Below are 16,617 nucleotides of genomic sequence, written 5' to 3'. Positions count from 1 at the left end.
TATAGGACCCCCAACTACGTGGTCCTCTATAATTGGATGGCTTATAACCCCTTTTGTCAATAACTTTCCACCTACGTGAGCAGCATGCAGACTGAACAATCAGCTTCGGGTGAGCTTTTCTCGATACTAGCTTCCCACCAATTAAATGAACACTCAACCATCACCTCAATGTTTTAGTGTCAATTAGTGTTTGAAGTTGGCCTTGAGTCTGTACTCTTCTCTGCGATTGTTTAAGGGGTATGGGTACTGTCTGGCTTCCGTGCGTAGATGGGATCTCCTCATGCGTCCCATTTTCTTCCATCACGTGACTGGACTGAATTGAGCCTTTTCTTGTATTTGATTTTATTCTCCAACAGTCCTCTGACGTCTTTTGTTTTCACTTGACCTTCTTGAACAGGAGCTTCTATTCTTTCACGTGAATTGTATCTAATGTAGTAATACATATCTTCACTCACAAACATAATAATTTATTTTCTTATTGTAACAAAAATGAGCAAGATTTTCATCAGATTATTATGCCGCGTAAACCCTATAGGGTGCCTGGCCCGGATGGCACTGCAAATACAGTCATCAAAAAAGCACAGCTCTTTATTGGGTGACAAACTTACACACTTTATTCACCAAAATATGTAATAAGGGAATAATCCCAGCCTCATGGCAGAAATCTATAATCCTCCCAATCCACAAGAAAGGTTCACGGTCAATACCAACTAATTTCCGGTTATTGGCCATGGTGGATTCCTCCTGCAAAATGTTCAGTAAAATCCGCCTAGAGGATTTACGATCTTGGGCCATCCCAAAACAATGTGCGTATACAACCAACGGGTTTTATATAGGCACAGGTACTCTTTATAATATCTGGACCCACCAGTTCCTAATATGAAAAACAATTTATACTCCTGATTCTTATTTCTAGCTTCCATAGACTATACAGGAGTATTTGACAGCATTCGCTCAGATAGACCGGCCAAATAAAAAAATGGGAAATCCATCCACCCCTTTCTGAATTTCATCTATCAGACATAACCATCCACCACTGTATCGATCAGACTCCGTGCCACTGGCATGCTCTCTAAACCTATTGACACAAATTTTGGCCTTAAGCAAGGCTGCGTCTTGGCCCCCTTCTATATAACCTCTATGTGGCTGATTTGCAAGAGACCCTGAAAGCCTGTAATAATTTTTCACCGAGCTCGAATGGGCATATAATATAGCTTGGCAGTCGTATGCGGATAACAACTTCATGCTGGATCGTAAACCACTTGGTCTTTAAAGATCTTTACAAGCTTTACATAATTACTCGAAAGCAAATCAATTACACATACATTTTTCCAAGACCAAGATAATAATGATAGGAAAACATTGATTTAATATCTATAGGTGGAAAATTGATGACACTCTGATTGAAATCATGGACAGCTGCATATAATTGGGCACCCCTCTACGACTGGAATGTTTTTCTGAAAATCACGTGGCCTGGTTGAACAACCTAGAGGGAACACTATAGTGCCCATCCCTGGCCCTGGCAAACTCTGTCCCAGTCCAGGCAGTAAGAAGTGAACTTGGCTTGACTTCCTTACTTACCTTACGGAAGATTAAACAAAGTGATTTGTATTGGAAGATTAGGATGGAAGATGGTAACAAATCTTCCCTGTTACATTACTTCGCAAATGGAATCATCAACAAAGGTAAAGAGGGGAACATGATAGGGAAAGAGTTCACATAATCCTGCAAGTATTCCTACCAAGACGCACATTGAAAGGTTGAAGAATACATTAAATATGGGACTGCCAGAAAGGAAATCAAAGCTAAAGCCCTGGATTGGGATCATCCTCATGATTTAGGATATTTGTAGAAAATCTCCACTTGACACCAGAATCTGTCAGATTTGTTCCATCGTATTAGAAACTGCTCTTCATCTGCTGACTCAATGCTCCCATTTATTCAGGTTTCATAAGGTGAGTTATCGAAGCAATATACAACAGGAGCAATTTTGGTCTTATCTATTTTCAGGTAATTCCCTCATTTTGTCAACTGCAGCATTCCACATATGGCACTAAGTCGAACCTTCAATAGTGGAGCAAGGCACTTAATTCCATACTTAATTATATGATATTTTATTTATAGCGTGCCCACACACAAGTGTTTCAAGGCCTTACGAGGCAAGGGAGGGCAAGAAGGGATGACAAGACAACGATGTTACCACTTAATACCAACTCACCATTTTGGCTCGAGCCGTCACTTGCTCTTTTGTGTCCTCATGAAATGTGCTGTTTAATATATTTTTGTTTTTTCTTTGGCAAATAATTTTAGATATCTGCATAACATTAAATGTACTTGAACATTTTAACCTTGTTTATTTGGTGTAAAGGGTACTTCTAGTTAACCAAAACTCTTAATAAAAAAAAAGTAATCTCTCTCTCTCCCCCTCACTTGCTCCTCCTCTCTCTTCATCTCCATCTCTCTCTTCCTTTCGCTCTCCCTCCCACTCACTCTCTGCCTTTGTCTTTCTCCCCCTTTCTCTCTTCCTCTCACAACTGGGTTCACTATTCTGTGTATTACCTGCTATAATTTATCGCTTTCTTCGTAATAGTATCCACGTTAAAAAGACAGTCGTAAAAATGCCTGTTAGAGAAATGACATGCAACCAAGACAAGTGTTTGCAATCGTTCAGCACTCAGGGTATCGTGGATGGGGCTCTACTGGTGCAGTAAATGAGTCCGTTAACAGGGTGTGATAGTGGAGGAATTGGGGGTGTTGCTAGGTCTGGAAAAGATTTGGGGCTTCCCTAATGTCGGGACTCAGGGCTAGGTAGCCTTTAAGTTGTAACTCCTGAGATTCTGTCCGGGGCTGCAAACAAAAGACCATAGCCCCCTAAGCCCCCCTCCCAGCATGAGGAATAATGGGTTGTGTAATGTGGAACATCACATTGAGTTTAGTGTCCTTCATCGACACTCAATAAACGGAGAAGCCACTGCATGTTGACAATACTCTGGGCTTGGAACATGGGCGCCATCCCACTGCTCTGTGAGACCCTATGCCACATAACGGTATGGTGCCATGGTGCAGCAACTCCAAGTGCAGTTTCAGGCCTAGCTGTTGTTAAGCCTGAGGGCAGAGAACCCACTGATGGGCTGGCTTCAGGGGACTCACCGAGAATCCTTTCTGGTGGAATCTGGCTTGGCGTGAATGATGTTGGCCACCTCTGAATGGCCAGTGCGTATGGCACCGTGCGAGAGAGTCAGGCCAGTGAACAGTTGCACCTATGAAAAGCCCTTCAAAGACACTTGTTTGGACACTAAACACCATGTTTCTTGCGTCAGTAGAGAGTATGGTTCCCAAAGAGCTAAAGAGTATAATGATAGCTCTTGGTATAGAGCAGGGTTGTCCAACTCCAGGTCTCGAGGGCCGGGACCCTGATGGGCTTTCAGGATATCCCTAATTAATATTCATGAAGAAAAATGGACATACATTTAGAATCAGTGTATGCAAATGTATCTCATGAATATTAATGAGGGGTAACCTAAAAACCCGAGGTGGATCAGGCCCTCAAGGCCTGGAGTTGGACAACCCTGGTATAGAGCATCACAGACCATAAACTCCATACTCTCCTTGCGAGTGGTGGGTGCTACCTTTATACTGAATTGCTCATTTTACCTACCCCAGACGCATGAAGTCTGAGTCCGCCCACCCAGGAATCGATCCCGAAGTGGAGAAGAGGAGGGACACCTGCAAGAAACAGAACCTGAGGAAGGGAGGGTAAACATCAGCAGGGGGACTCACAGGTTCTGAAAATATCATTTGGTAATTGAGTTGCCACTTGAGACAAGGGCACTGAGCCAGGAGTGCTGGTCCTCTGGGACTTCAAACATACACCTTGCTTTGCTGTTTCCCTATAGGAGCTCATCCTTTCCACAGGCATTGCATAATAAGTAAGTATTACTTCACCTATAGACGGTATGGTCTGGAATGCACTGTTCTCCAATCAAAGCCTCAAATCAGATTTAGAGATATTTATCAACCGAACCAGAACATGGTGTTTCGGACAAGTATGAAACCATCGACAGGGCGCCTCATATGCACCGATGGGGCTTTTGCAGATGTGGATGGCCATGCCCTATGCAATGGATAGAGCTTGCATAGGGAGGGGATGGCTGTCATAGGCAACCGATGGGGCGGCTGTCGTGGGCAACCGATGGGGCTTGCATGGTTGTGGATGGCCATGCCCAATGCAATTGATAGTGGTTGCATAGGGCATGGATGGCTATGTCGTATGCAGCTGATGGAGCTTGTACAGAGTGGGATGCGATGGACGCATCCTATACAGCAGATTGGACTTGGACAAGATGTGGATGGCTATCTCCTGTGCTGGCACGGTGTCAAAAGATTTTCACTGTAGCAAAGACACCAGAACCTCTATTACTCCATCAGATTTTATATGATTAATCAATATTTACCTCAATTCTTAACAGTACCTGCCTTCTGTTGCTTGCACACACATTCATATAGTGTCCTTCTCTTGTTTATATCCATTAGAAGTATGGTCCTTTATATTTTATTTGGCAGTATTACATCTATAATGATGCTAGTACATCTCTATTAATATTCAGACCAATCAATATATTCATAATATGACACAGCATAACATTCACAAATGACACAACAAGCATCAAATATTTCCTAACCCTCACAAGTACATATACACATAAATTGATCATCTGTACACTCCTTTAAAAAAATTAAAAAAAACAATATAGGATTTCTACGGAAAGATCTATACATGAATCCAGTTCCAATTGGAGCCCATGAAATATCACCCGCATACCAGCTTCCAACATGTTTCTGTCTCAAATAATCTGTTATATAAATTCATCAGGGGCCTACTCATTCAAACGAACAGGTAGATGTTATGTTTCTGTGTCAAACAAGACTTATAATTTTTGATGATGGAGCTTCCTATATGTTCATGTCTGGAGTACATGGGTGAATTTTATTTCTTCCTTTATTTGTCTTCCATTGCTTCCTCTTTTTTTGTTTTCCTTTCTGTTGTTATTTTTGTGGTGATTCAGTATCTTATAGTATCATTTAATTCAAAAAAGCAGGGTCGAGGCGCGCACTCCAATTCCTGGCCAATATATTACCTGAAAAAGTGTCCAAAAACAATCACAGGGTTAAATCCCAAAATGTCCAAAATATTCACAGGGTTAATTCCCAATTTGCTGCCCAATAGTTCACAGGGTTGATTCCCTTCTTGCACTGCTGTACTCTTCCAAGCGCTTTTGTATCTGCAATACTCATCGGGGAGGCTGAGTTGCCATTCAATTCAGGTGAAGCCAATATAAATGCATTAAGGTCAATGTAGGTCAATGTAGTGAACCCATTTAAACAATTCAGGTGACCAGTGAAAGACTCCCCTCCAACACACACATCATACACTTAGCAGGGGGAGGGGGGGGAACCATGATTATCATTTAATTCATTTCCACTTTGTAGAGGATGAGCCAAGTACCCCTACTCCACCTATCCTGCCTACATTACCTGCGAAGTATGAACCAAAGTATGCGACGTATAGTACACCAATCAGAAGGCAAGAAGAAGAGCAACAACTCTGTGCAGTACCCATAAGAATACCTATGCCTGAGAGAATATGAATATGGGAAGTAAAGTATCCATTAAGGAAACCATACCGGCATCAAAGACAATATGATGGCCATTTGAATGCGATTCCTGATGAAACAAAAACTGAATGACCAGGATGAATGGTGATGTCATACAAAACTGAATCAATTCCATTTATAGAAGATGAACAAGACCAGAGAGGCAGACGATTTATGAAGAGTGAAGAAGTACCAAGGATAAGTGACATCTTGGGATCAAGATAAAGAAACTTATGCCATAAGCATAATAAAGATGTGTAGTTAATTTACACGTGTACAGATGCATGACACGCAAGCAGCAAAGCAATCATGAAGCTAGCCACATGCTTATAGTGAATAGATAGCGGCAGCACCAACATATACATATATACCTCATAGATACATATGGATTGAAGAAAGAATGAAGGTTCCACTACGTATATAGCAGTCTTGAATAAACGAGGAAGGCCTCAAATTCAGTGTCGCAGTTACAAAAGCAATTGAATTAAACAGAATATATTTCTGCTAAGGAGTTGGATGAGCCAAAGAGCCAAGGTCTTTATCAGAACAAAAATTGGCTGACATTAGAAACAATTAACGTGAAAGAACAGAAGCTCCTGTTCAAGAAGGTCAAGTGAAAACAAAAGACGTCAGAGGACTATTGGAGAATAAAATCAAATACAAGAAAAGGCTCAATTCAGTCCAGTCACGTGATGGAAGAAAATGGGACGCATGAGGAGATCCCATCTACGCACGGAAGCCAGACAGTACCCATACCCCTTAAACAATCGCAGAGAAGAGTACAGACTCAAGGCCAACTTCAAACACTAATTGACACTAAAACATTGAGGTGATGGTTGAGTGTTCTTTTAATTGGTGGGAAGCTAGTATCGAGAAAAGCTCACCCGAAGCTGATTGTTCAGTCTGCATGCTGCTCACGTAGGTGGAAAGTTATTGACAACAGGGGTTAGTAGCCATCCAATTATAGAGGACCACGTAGTTGGGGGTCCTATAGTTTGTATAGCCAATGGGACGTCATACATTTAGGGACGTTCATAGTGGTCATTTTGAAGGGAGGGCTTTGTTGTCCCACCTGTTGTTGACTATCCAATTATTTCTCTCTGTTACTCTATACAGATATAACACCTATGCCTAGTTATTCCTTTAGAGCCAATCCCGCTTTTAGAATTTTGCCTTGTAGGATGAAGTTGGTAATGTCTCAGGTCAGCACGTCAGCTATGACCATTTTAGGGTTGAAGAACCAGCTTTTTATGAAATGTTTGAGAGTTGAGTATCGAGCGATTGCTGATGTTCGTTGTACTCCCTGTTTTACTTAAATTAAAACAGTCACATTTTTTGCCAAGCTATTTGTGTCGTCTGAATTATTGATGTTTGATTAAAATCTGCTTCCCCATCCACCTCAAGGGTATAACTACTCATCTTAAAGGGCTGGAAGTCTCCAGTTAAACTTCCTGCTTTGACTTTCTTTTCTCATGGGCCTGCAGAAGCAATCCTCTAGTCCCATGTACATCTCAGTGTGTTATTTGGTCATTGTCTTGCGTCTTAGTTTATTGACGATTTGCACGGTAGTTGTTTCATTTCGGATTACATAATTGGATAGCGTGGCTTGCAAATGCCAAAATGTATACTGCTGTTGTTCTGCTGTTACTGGCGGTAAGAGTGCTTGGTTATCACTGAGGTAGAAACCCCTCAATTAGTGTGCATTGCCATTCTGCAAAGCAGACAGCTCTTTTGTCCTTCTTATCATAAGAACACTCTTTGTTGTGCCAGAGATGTCCTTGTGTGTTGTGTGCCTGTTGTTCCTAGTGACTTGATCATATACACTTTCTAGTATAGACAAAAACGTTTTATTATTGTGTCTTATGCAAAGATTTAGCAGCAACAATCGGGCCTATTAATTCATCCCATATCAGAGGTCTCTGACCCAACCAGTCCTTTTTTTATCTCTTCATTCTGGGACTTGAATTTATAACTGCGCAAAAACAAAGCTGGACACAAGGTCTGGATGGGCACCGCGCACCTATCATGTCATATGTTTGCACCTTGGCGGGCTTTGACAAGTGCAGTCATTGAGGCGGAGGGCCGGTGTCGCACAGCGTGGCCCCATGGGGTGGATGGGAATAGATCTCAGGCCTTCATGCCCTATGGTGCATAACAACAAAGAGACCATAGTTGTAAAGTGTGACAGATCTGTGTGCACTTTGCACTTTATTGTGAGATTTAGAAAGCTGAAATGTGCCAGCATGTAATTACCGCCCTAAGAGTGAGCATTAGATATTTATTTATTTATTTATTGCATTTGCCCAAGGGTATCACGGCATTGGGTACTTAAACAACATCCCTTGTTACAGACTTAGCATACTAGTTACATACATACGTTCAGTTACAACATGTTAAGAACATTGACGGAATTAGTTCAGGCCTTAGTCGAATTGTCAAAGCCGAATGGGGGAGCACATAATTCAACACAAAGGTGTCCCGGTGCCATGTAGCGGCAAATGCTCTGTCACCTGGCCCTGTTAATACCCTATAGATTTATGATTCTTCACATCTACCCCCTTCTCTAAACCCACAATTGCCACCCCCTTGGGGGGAAAAGCATGCAGTTGAAATATGCTTTGTAACTGCTGGCAGAAAATGCTGGATGTTGGCAGGAAATAGAGCAGGGGAGATGTGAAAGGGATAGGCTTGGGTTAGGTATGCAGGTTCAACCCCCCCGCACGCCCATACCCCCTCGGACAACACATGGTGAAAATTAAAACAATAAATGCATACACCTTTGTGTAGTTCGCACAGATTAATCAGAGTGGAGTTTTAATGCAGTAAACAATCTTCTTTGCTGACTGTCGAATGGAATCTAGCACAGACGGGTAACTGGCCACGATGAAATGAGGTGCTGCTTCATTAGCTGGGCATGATGGAAACATTCACTGCTGTGCTAGCTGCGCAGAATAGCATTTTACCTGACTGTTCTAATTGGCCATTTTAGAACCAGGTATTTACATTTTTGCTTGACTGGGCATAATGGAATCTCGCATTGTCTTGCTAACGGGGCATAATGGAATTTGCCTCAGCTGTGCCAAGAAGCCATAGTAGGATCTGGCCATGCTGTGCTAACTGGGCGCACAGTATTAAGAATCTTGAGTACCCAGGTACTGACTGGCAATAATGCGAGCAGCAATGGTTTTCAGGACGGCGTCTAACAATAGCATGAGAGTCTGGCCTTTTGAAAATGAAATATGCAAATGGTTTGAATAGCATGTTTGTGTTGGTAGTACATGAACATGATAGCAATACCTACCCTATGAGGTGAGAACTAGAACAATACTGGGTGAAGGATGGCTCTGCCAGTGCATATGATGCCAATAGGAGGCAAATGACATGCATGACTTCCTGGGGAAATGCTGCCAATGTGTAACAAATGCCCAAAGAATGCTGTTACTAAAGTCAAAACGGTTGCCTTTGCCAATGCTTGTTTATACAGCGACTGCCATTTTCTCTGTGTAGTGACACACATGGTGTGACTTGCAGCTTTGGTACATGCACTGCATGCAGTTGCAAAAAATGCTAATGGGGTTTATACCGCCCACCACTCCCATTTTCATGGCCTCCAGGCACTAGAAATTCATGTATAGTTCAGGCTACGTCATATGGGGTCGCAACTGCGACCCCAGGAGGCCGCTGTTACAGCCCCTGGGGACTCCTTCGGAATTTCTTTTTTCTAAAACCCCCCCAGAATCTCCTGGAGTAGCGTGGGGGCAAGGGGGCGCAACACCAGGTATGGTGGGTCCCCGGGCCAGTGCTCACCCATCAGGGTGAAGGATGGGTCAGGGAAGCGCTCAGTAGGGGTTGGAGCTGACTGTAACATGTGGCACATGTCACATTCAGATCCAACCCATTCTTCCTTGACTTCCTCACAGCTCACATACAGGAGCCAGGAAGCTCTCGCAGCTTCCTGGTTCCTGTTTGTGAGACGCACGGCGGAGCCGAGCACGGCCTGGAAGGACAGACCGAAGCTAAAAGAAAAAGGTAAAAAGGCTTTAAAAAAAAGTATATGATGTGCATTTTGCATGTGTGAAGTAGGTGTCAGATGTATGTATGTATGTGAATGATGGGTGAATGGGAAGTAATGTGATGTGTGTTTTTGAATATTTCTCGGTGTGTGTGTCTGTGTAGAGAATGCAATGAGTGGATGTAAGAAAAGGTGTGAGTGACTGGTGGGTGAATGAGAAGCGAATGTTCTGCGTGGGGTTTGGTGTGTGCCGGTGTGGTGAATTCAGTGTGAGTGAATGTGAGAGTGGATGTATGGGTGAGTGACTAGTGGGTGAAAGGGGATGCATTTGTGTGTAAGGACCTGGGATACTGGGGATCACTGGAGCAATGTAGCCCCATCCTTTATAGACTTTGCATGTTTTACTGGTATATTCGGCCAGAACCAAGTTCATTTTTGGCATTACCTCGCTAGACTGGCTTCTGGTGCAGTCAGTCTAGCCATTGCTTACTGTGGCTTGAAATGTATTACTCAGCATCTTTTAAAAAAGCAACCATGATAAGTAGTATTACCTCGCAAGGCTGATTTTCTAGTGTAGCGGCCTGTAATTTTTTTACTGTAGCATGACTACACCCAAATATTACACACACACACGCATGCATGCGCGCGCACACACACACATGCCCATCCCCTGCCCTCTCCTACACCCAGATAATGAGAATCTCCCTAAATCCCAATCGGTCCCCTTTATTGTAGTATGGGGGAACCGATGGCAACTGGATTGCTTTGATTTTAATCCTCTAAGCCACCTGTGCAGGGGACTTTTTCCACTGCCTCGACACTATAATCCTCAACACTAATTACTCTGAATCACTTGGGGCCTTATTACGAGTTTCGATGTAGGGTTAAAACATCTGGCACGTTAGACCGCCAGATGTTTCACCACTCGGCCAAACTACGCGTTTCTGTTCTGAAACTCTTTCCCATGGGGTGTTTTGTGGTGGTAGTTGCCATCACACAAAAGCAGTTCCACATGCAGTGTGGTACGCAATCCCCCATGGAGTACTATGGGGCTCTAAATTGGGAATAAATAACTGGTCTGCATGACTCGGGCGATTCAAATTACTGTATGTTTACCACATGCGGTAACAGTATTACCATTTGCCAGTATTCATCGAGGAAAAAACACTAAATTCATGATCAAGACCGAAGTCTACACCTTTCCACAGTTGATTTCAAAATAGTTAATAAACATAAACAAAATACTTTGCAAGTTGTTACACTTAAATTTCTTTTTTCTCGGATAGACTGTCATAGAGGGCACGGTATTTCACATTGCCCACTCCTGCAGCTAGACATCCAACATCTTTTGAAGCACAATGATCTGACTCCCCCTTTGGAAAACTGGATCCCAGACCTTGAGGGCCTACCGGACGTACACCGCAGTGCACTTCTGCCACATGTTGACCCCCGTAGAGGTCTGACTTAGTGGTACCTCCTGCACTGATGCTCTTTCCAAAGTTTCGGGCCCTCGACTCATACTGCTCTGCTCTCAGTGAACTGTGTAACCTACATACTTGATTTGAAATTGTAATTGGTTATTTATAACGCGCTTAATAACCAGAGGTTTCTAAGCGTGGATAATACCCAGAGGTTTCTAGGCGCGGACCCGGGGATCGAACCTGTGTTTCTCCGCGTTGTAAGGCGAGCATGTTGTCCTTGAGCTATCCTCCCAAGACGTGACATACTTTCCCTGGCTATGCAGTATATTAGAAGCCCCTGATGTTCCCGCGCCAACAGAGTTCTTGATTTTTATCAGGAGCCTTCCAAAGCTCTTCCTCAAGGAGTAAATTCGCTCAACGTGTTGAAGATGGCCACAGGAAGTCCATGTGCATGCAGTGACTTCCTGCTTGGTTTCTCCCCACCCCTTTCCATCCTTCTTGCTGCTGTGCGCCTGTGGCACTCATCCTCACTTTTGACTTGGAGTGACAGTGCCCTCCCTCATCTTACACAAAGGGAACATCATGCGACATCGACAGTGCCAGGACAGAAGACACGTAGGTCTGGTTCTAGATGAGCAAATGCTTAATTACTTTAGGAAGGCCTTTCATTTACAAGGGATAGTCGCACATTTCATGAACTAGGGCCTCGTGGCAGAAAAGGACACCCGAGCACCAACAGCGAAAAAAAGCACAGGAAGTCACAAACATTTAACAACGAACACATGATAAACAAAGTTAACAAGGAAATGAAAAGGCTACATAAGAAGAAAATATTGGCAGGAGAAAGATGGGTCGAGTAAGATAACGAGAGTGAGCCTATTAAAACGGTAGGCAGTCTTTAGATCGAATATTTTATAAAGAATGAACATATGTCGAATATTTTATAACAAACATTTTTATAGAGAATGCATTCAGGGGTGGGGTAAAGGGTTAAATATTTTTGGTAAACCCCACCCCAAAAAAAGTGCATTCTCTAACATTTTTCATTATAAAATATTCAATATATGTTCATTTTCGATATATGATATGGCATTTATACCACACCTAAACACAAGTGTTTCAAGGCGTGACGAGGCAAGGGAGGAGGAACAGGGGAGGACAGACAACGATCTTACTAGGCCAGGTGTCATTCAAATCATGCAAGTGCATGGGAAGGAGGGAGGGGGAAAGTGCAGTACATGGGATAGTAGAATAAATAAGATAGTGCGGCCAGATGAAACGAAATTATATGAAGTAAAATGAAATGATATTTTATTTATATCGTGCTCGTACACAAGTGTTTCAGAGCGCGACCAGGCAAAAAGGGAGGGGAACATGGGAGAGAAAAAACAGAAAACACTGCGATCTTTCTAGGCCCAGTGACATTTAAGAAAGCGCAAGTGCATGGGAAAGGAAAATGGGTGAAAAGTGCAAGGAGGGGGGCGGGGGAGTGGAAAATGCGAAGCAGAGGAGAGAAAACATAAATAAATATTAAATAGAATAAATAATAAATAAGGGCTTTAAACCATGGTAGTGCAGCCAGCAAGTGGCAGGTGAAAGTTAGTCAGAGAGGTATATCTGATAAGTGCAGATGAAACGTGGGGGGGGGCTGTATGGGTACAGATACAGTACCGTAGTGCAGAGGGTGGCCTGGAGGCAGTGCAGGAGGGTGGCAGGGTGAGCAGATACCTGGGCCCGAAAGAACAGAGGGTGGCCAGGTGCACAATGCCATGAGAAGAAACAGATCAACAAGGGAGAAGGGGGGCAAAGGCAGAGGCAAAGAGGAAGGTCTTGAGAAGTTTCCGGAACCGAAGATGTTTTTCCTCAGGTTTCAAGGTGGCCAGGAGGCTGTTCCAAAGGGAGGCACCAGCCGAAGACAGGGATCTACCCCCAGCTCGTTTTTTTGCAAACCGACTAGCCCTGAGGGAGTTAGAAGCTGAGGAGCGAAGGGCTCGAAAGGGGAGGTCTTTACGGAGGGATAGTTGAAGGTATATTGGACCCAGGCTCCAGAAAGCCTTGTGGACAATGCAGAGGGTTTTAAGTTTAATCCTTGCATCCACTGGGAGCCAATGAAGGGATTTCAAGGCTGGAGAGATACGATCCCAGGGCTTGAGGCCAAGGACAAGTCTCGCAATCCTGTTCTGGATTAGTTGTAGAGGGCGGAGAGTGGAGGCAGGTAGATTTGGGAAGAGGCTGTTACAGTAATCCAGTCTGGAAAGAACCAGAGCTTGGGAGACAGTGAGATTTTGAGGGAAGGAGAGGAAAGGTAGAGTACCTCTAAGGAGGTGAATTAAAAAGTTAGATTTTTTGGAGACATCAGAGATGTGTGCGGAGAAGGAAAGTGCAGAGTCAAAGATAACCCCAAGGTTCTTAGCCACGCAAGTGGGTGTGGGAGGAGGGCCAAAGGAGGCCGGCCAGAGAGTGAGAGGAAAGGATGGAGATGGTGTACCAATAAGGAGGATCTCAGTCTTGATGGCATTTAGAAATAGATCATTGGCGGCACACCAATTTTGAATGGCGATTAGACAATCGGAGATGAGGGAAGGTGAGGAGTAGGCTGAAGGAAGCCTGAAAATTAGTTGGGTGTCGTCAGCATAGCACTGGAAAGTTGAGCAGAACATTGAGATGCAGTAAGCGTGAGTTACCAGGTATTGGTTGAAAAGCCAGGGCGAGAGGATAAACTCCTGGGGAACACCACATGTGGAGGGGGAGATAGAAGATAGGAAGGACCCAAGTTGTACCTGGGAGGGTTGATCAGAGAGAAAAGAGGTCAGCCAGGCCAGGGCCTGATCAGTGATACCGAGGTTGTCACGAAGATGATTGAGCAGGGTGGTATGGTTGACCATCTCAAACGCAGAGGAGAGGTCAAGTAGGATGAGGACAGAGGGAATGTTAGAATCGAGGTTGGAGAGCAGGTTTTCACGGATGTTCAGGAGAGCAGTTTCCGTGCTTCTGGCAGCTCTGAAGCAAGATTGGTGGTCATGGAGGGAGCCAACAGAGTCAGAATGGAGATTAAGCTGAGAGATGGCCAGCTTTTCCAGGAGCTTGCCCAAAAAGAGAGTAATGGAAATTGGGCGGTAGTTTGCCGGACCAGCAGTGGATTTCTTGAGGAGAGGAAGCACAAGGGAGTGTTTAAGAGGGGGGGGTGTGGAACGAGCCAGAGGCAAAGGAGAGGTTGCAGAAATCAGCAAGGGCTGGCGCAAGGGTGTCAATGTGGTCCTTAATGGTTTTAGAGGAAAAGGGAAGGACCTGTTTTGATGAGGTTTTCATAGATCGGACTTGTCTAGATATCTCATCAGGGGAGAAAAGAGGAAAGGAGGAGAAAGGGGGACGAGGGGTAGCTGAAGGAGGGTCAGCAGGCTGAGAAGGAGAGGTAGGAGGAGGGGGAGCGGAGGAGAGGGTGGACAGGATGTCCTGGGTTTTAGAGATGAAGTGAGAGGCAAGGGCATTGCAAAGATCCTGGGAGGTGAGAGGAGGGGTGGAGACTGCAACAGGGTTGGCCAGCTCCTTGCAGATTTTGAAAAGTTCGGCCGAGTTGTTAGATGCCGCAGAGACACGGGCTTATATGTGGACTCTCTTCTTAGTGTGGACAGCAAGTCGGTATTGCCTTTGGAGCAGGCAGGAGGCCAGTTTGTCAGAGGATGAGCAATAAGCCCTCCATTTCCTTTCCACCGCCCTACACTTCCGTTTAAGTGTAGCTAGGTCAGAGTCATACCAAGAATTGCACTTGGCTTTGGACTTCAAACGGATCCTCATGATGGGGCAAGAGTATCAAGAGTAGAAGAAATAGAGGAGTAGAGAAGAGAGAGGGGTGTGTCAGGGTGTGAGTCAGCCTGGGGTAGAGGAGGGGGGTAGAAGTTTGCAGCAAAGGCCTCGACTGACACACGCTTCATGGGCCGGATATCTGAGAAGGTGGGTGGCAATCTAGGAGTGGACTTGGCTTGGGGGGAGGAGATGGAGAGATGAGAGGAGAGGAGGCAGTGATCACTCCAGGAGAGAGGAGTGGTAAGGGGGTATAGAGGGGGAGGCCAGTTGAGATCAAGACATCAAGTGTGTGGCCAGCCAAGTGAGTCGGGCCAGAGGAAAGGATGGAGAGGGAGAGTGTATCGCAGAGGTTGCAAAAGAGTGAAGATGAGGGTCAGATAGAATCAAGATGAATGTTGAGGTCCCCAAGGAGGAGAAGTTGAGTGGTGGAGGACAAGAGGGAAGAGGAGAGGTCAGCCCACTCAGAGAGAAAAGAGGTGATTTGACCAGGGGGCTGAGTGGTAAGCTTGAGTGGGAATGAGAGAGGCAGGGATCCACTCAGGGAAGATGAGGGCTAACCCCCTCCAGGCCGATTGGATCTGGGAGCTGAGAGGATTTTGTAGCCGTCGGGGAGGAGAGTGTCAAAACTCATGATAGAGCTGGCTGTGAACCATGTCTCGGTGAGACCGAGGACATCAGGGTCGAGTTCTTCTAGGACGTGACAGATGTTAGACGAGTGTTTAATGGCCAAGCGAGAATTTAGTGTGGCGAGATGGAGAAGGTTGCCAGAATTAAAGACCTTCCGGTACAGATCCTAGGTAGGCCCTGCGGAGGTGTGGAAGAAGTTTGAATTGGGGCAAAGGAGGAGGCGGAGGAGGGCAAGGTAGCCGGGGGAAGAGAGTAGGGGACAGCTGGAGATGAGAGGAAGTTGATGAGGCGAGGGAACTGCCTATCAAAGAGGTGGAAGTTATCCTGAGGGCCTTGCACCATGACAGTACCATTTAGATAGATGTTAATAAATTCTCTAGAGGAGTCAAAGAGATCCATACGTACTTCCCAGCGGGTGCCACCATTAATGGGAGAGGAGGAGACAGGACAGAGCACAGAGATCATATGAAGGGTCCAGAGATCTCGTGAAGGAACGAAAAAGAGGATGTCAGTGAGGGTTTGTCTGGCAGAGGCGCTGGAATAGGTATCAGCGATGGTGAGACCAGGGTTAGAAACCAAGATATCCTTTTTGAATTTCTTCTTACCAGACATAGTGAGAAGGGAAGGAAAGTGGATGGAGAAGGAGTTGGAATAGATGGGAGAAACAGATAATGCCATGGGCAGGTAGAGAGAGGAGGCAGTAGGAGAAATATACAAGATCAGAGGTATGGAGCGGTCACTGGGCTAGCAGGTAGCAATGTAGGTGAACAAAAACACACCCAAGTTTTACTTTTCCAAAACACACCCAAATTTGACTTTCCCAAAACACACCCAAATTTGACTTTCCCAAAACACACCGAAATTTGACTTTCTCAAAACACACCCAAAATTGACTTTCCCAAAACACACCCAAGTTTGACTTTCCCAAACACACCCAAAATTGACTTTCCCAAAACACACCCAAATTTGACTTTCCCAAAACACACCCAAGTTTGACTTTACCTAAACACACCCAAAATTGACTTTCCCAAACACACCCAAGTTTGACTTTCCCAAAACACACCCAGATATTCACTTCCCAAAACACACCCAAATT

The 16,617-nt window shown here is 44.7% G+C and overlaps 1 protein-coding gene across 2 annotated transcripts in view; it reads left to right on the top strand.

Moving 5' to 3' along the window:
- The window catches only part of GRM8 (glutamate metabotropic receptor 8), a 1,803,300-nt gene that overhangs the window by 340,962 nt on the left and 1,445,721 nt on the right, over positions 1–16,617 (top strand). The gene's annotated exons all lie outside the window — the stretch shown is intronic.

This window comes from Ambystoma mexicanum, chromosome 12 (assembly GCF_040938575.1).
Source record: "Ambystoma mexicanum isolate Mex_15411 chromosome 12, UKY_AmexF1_1, whole genome shotgun sequence".
In the NCBI taxonomy this organism is placed as follows: Eukaryota; Metazoa; Chordata; class Amphibia; order Caudata; family Ambystomatidae; genus Ambystoma; species Ambystoma mexicanum.
Note: the sequence above shows the minus strand (reverse complement) of the source record. Positions and strands in the feature narration are given on the sequence as shown.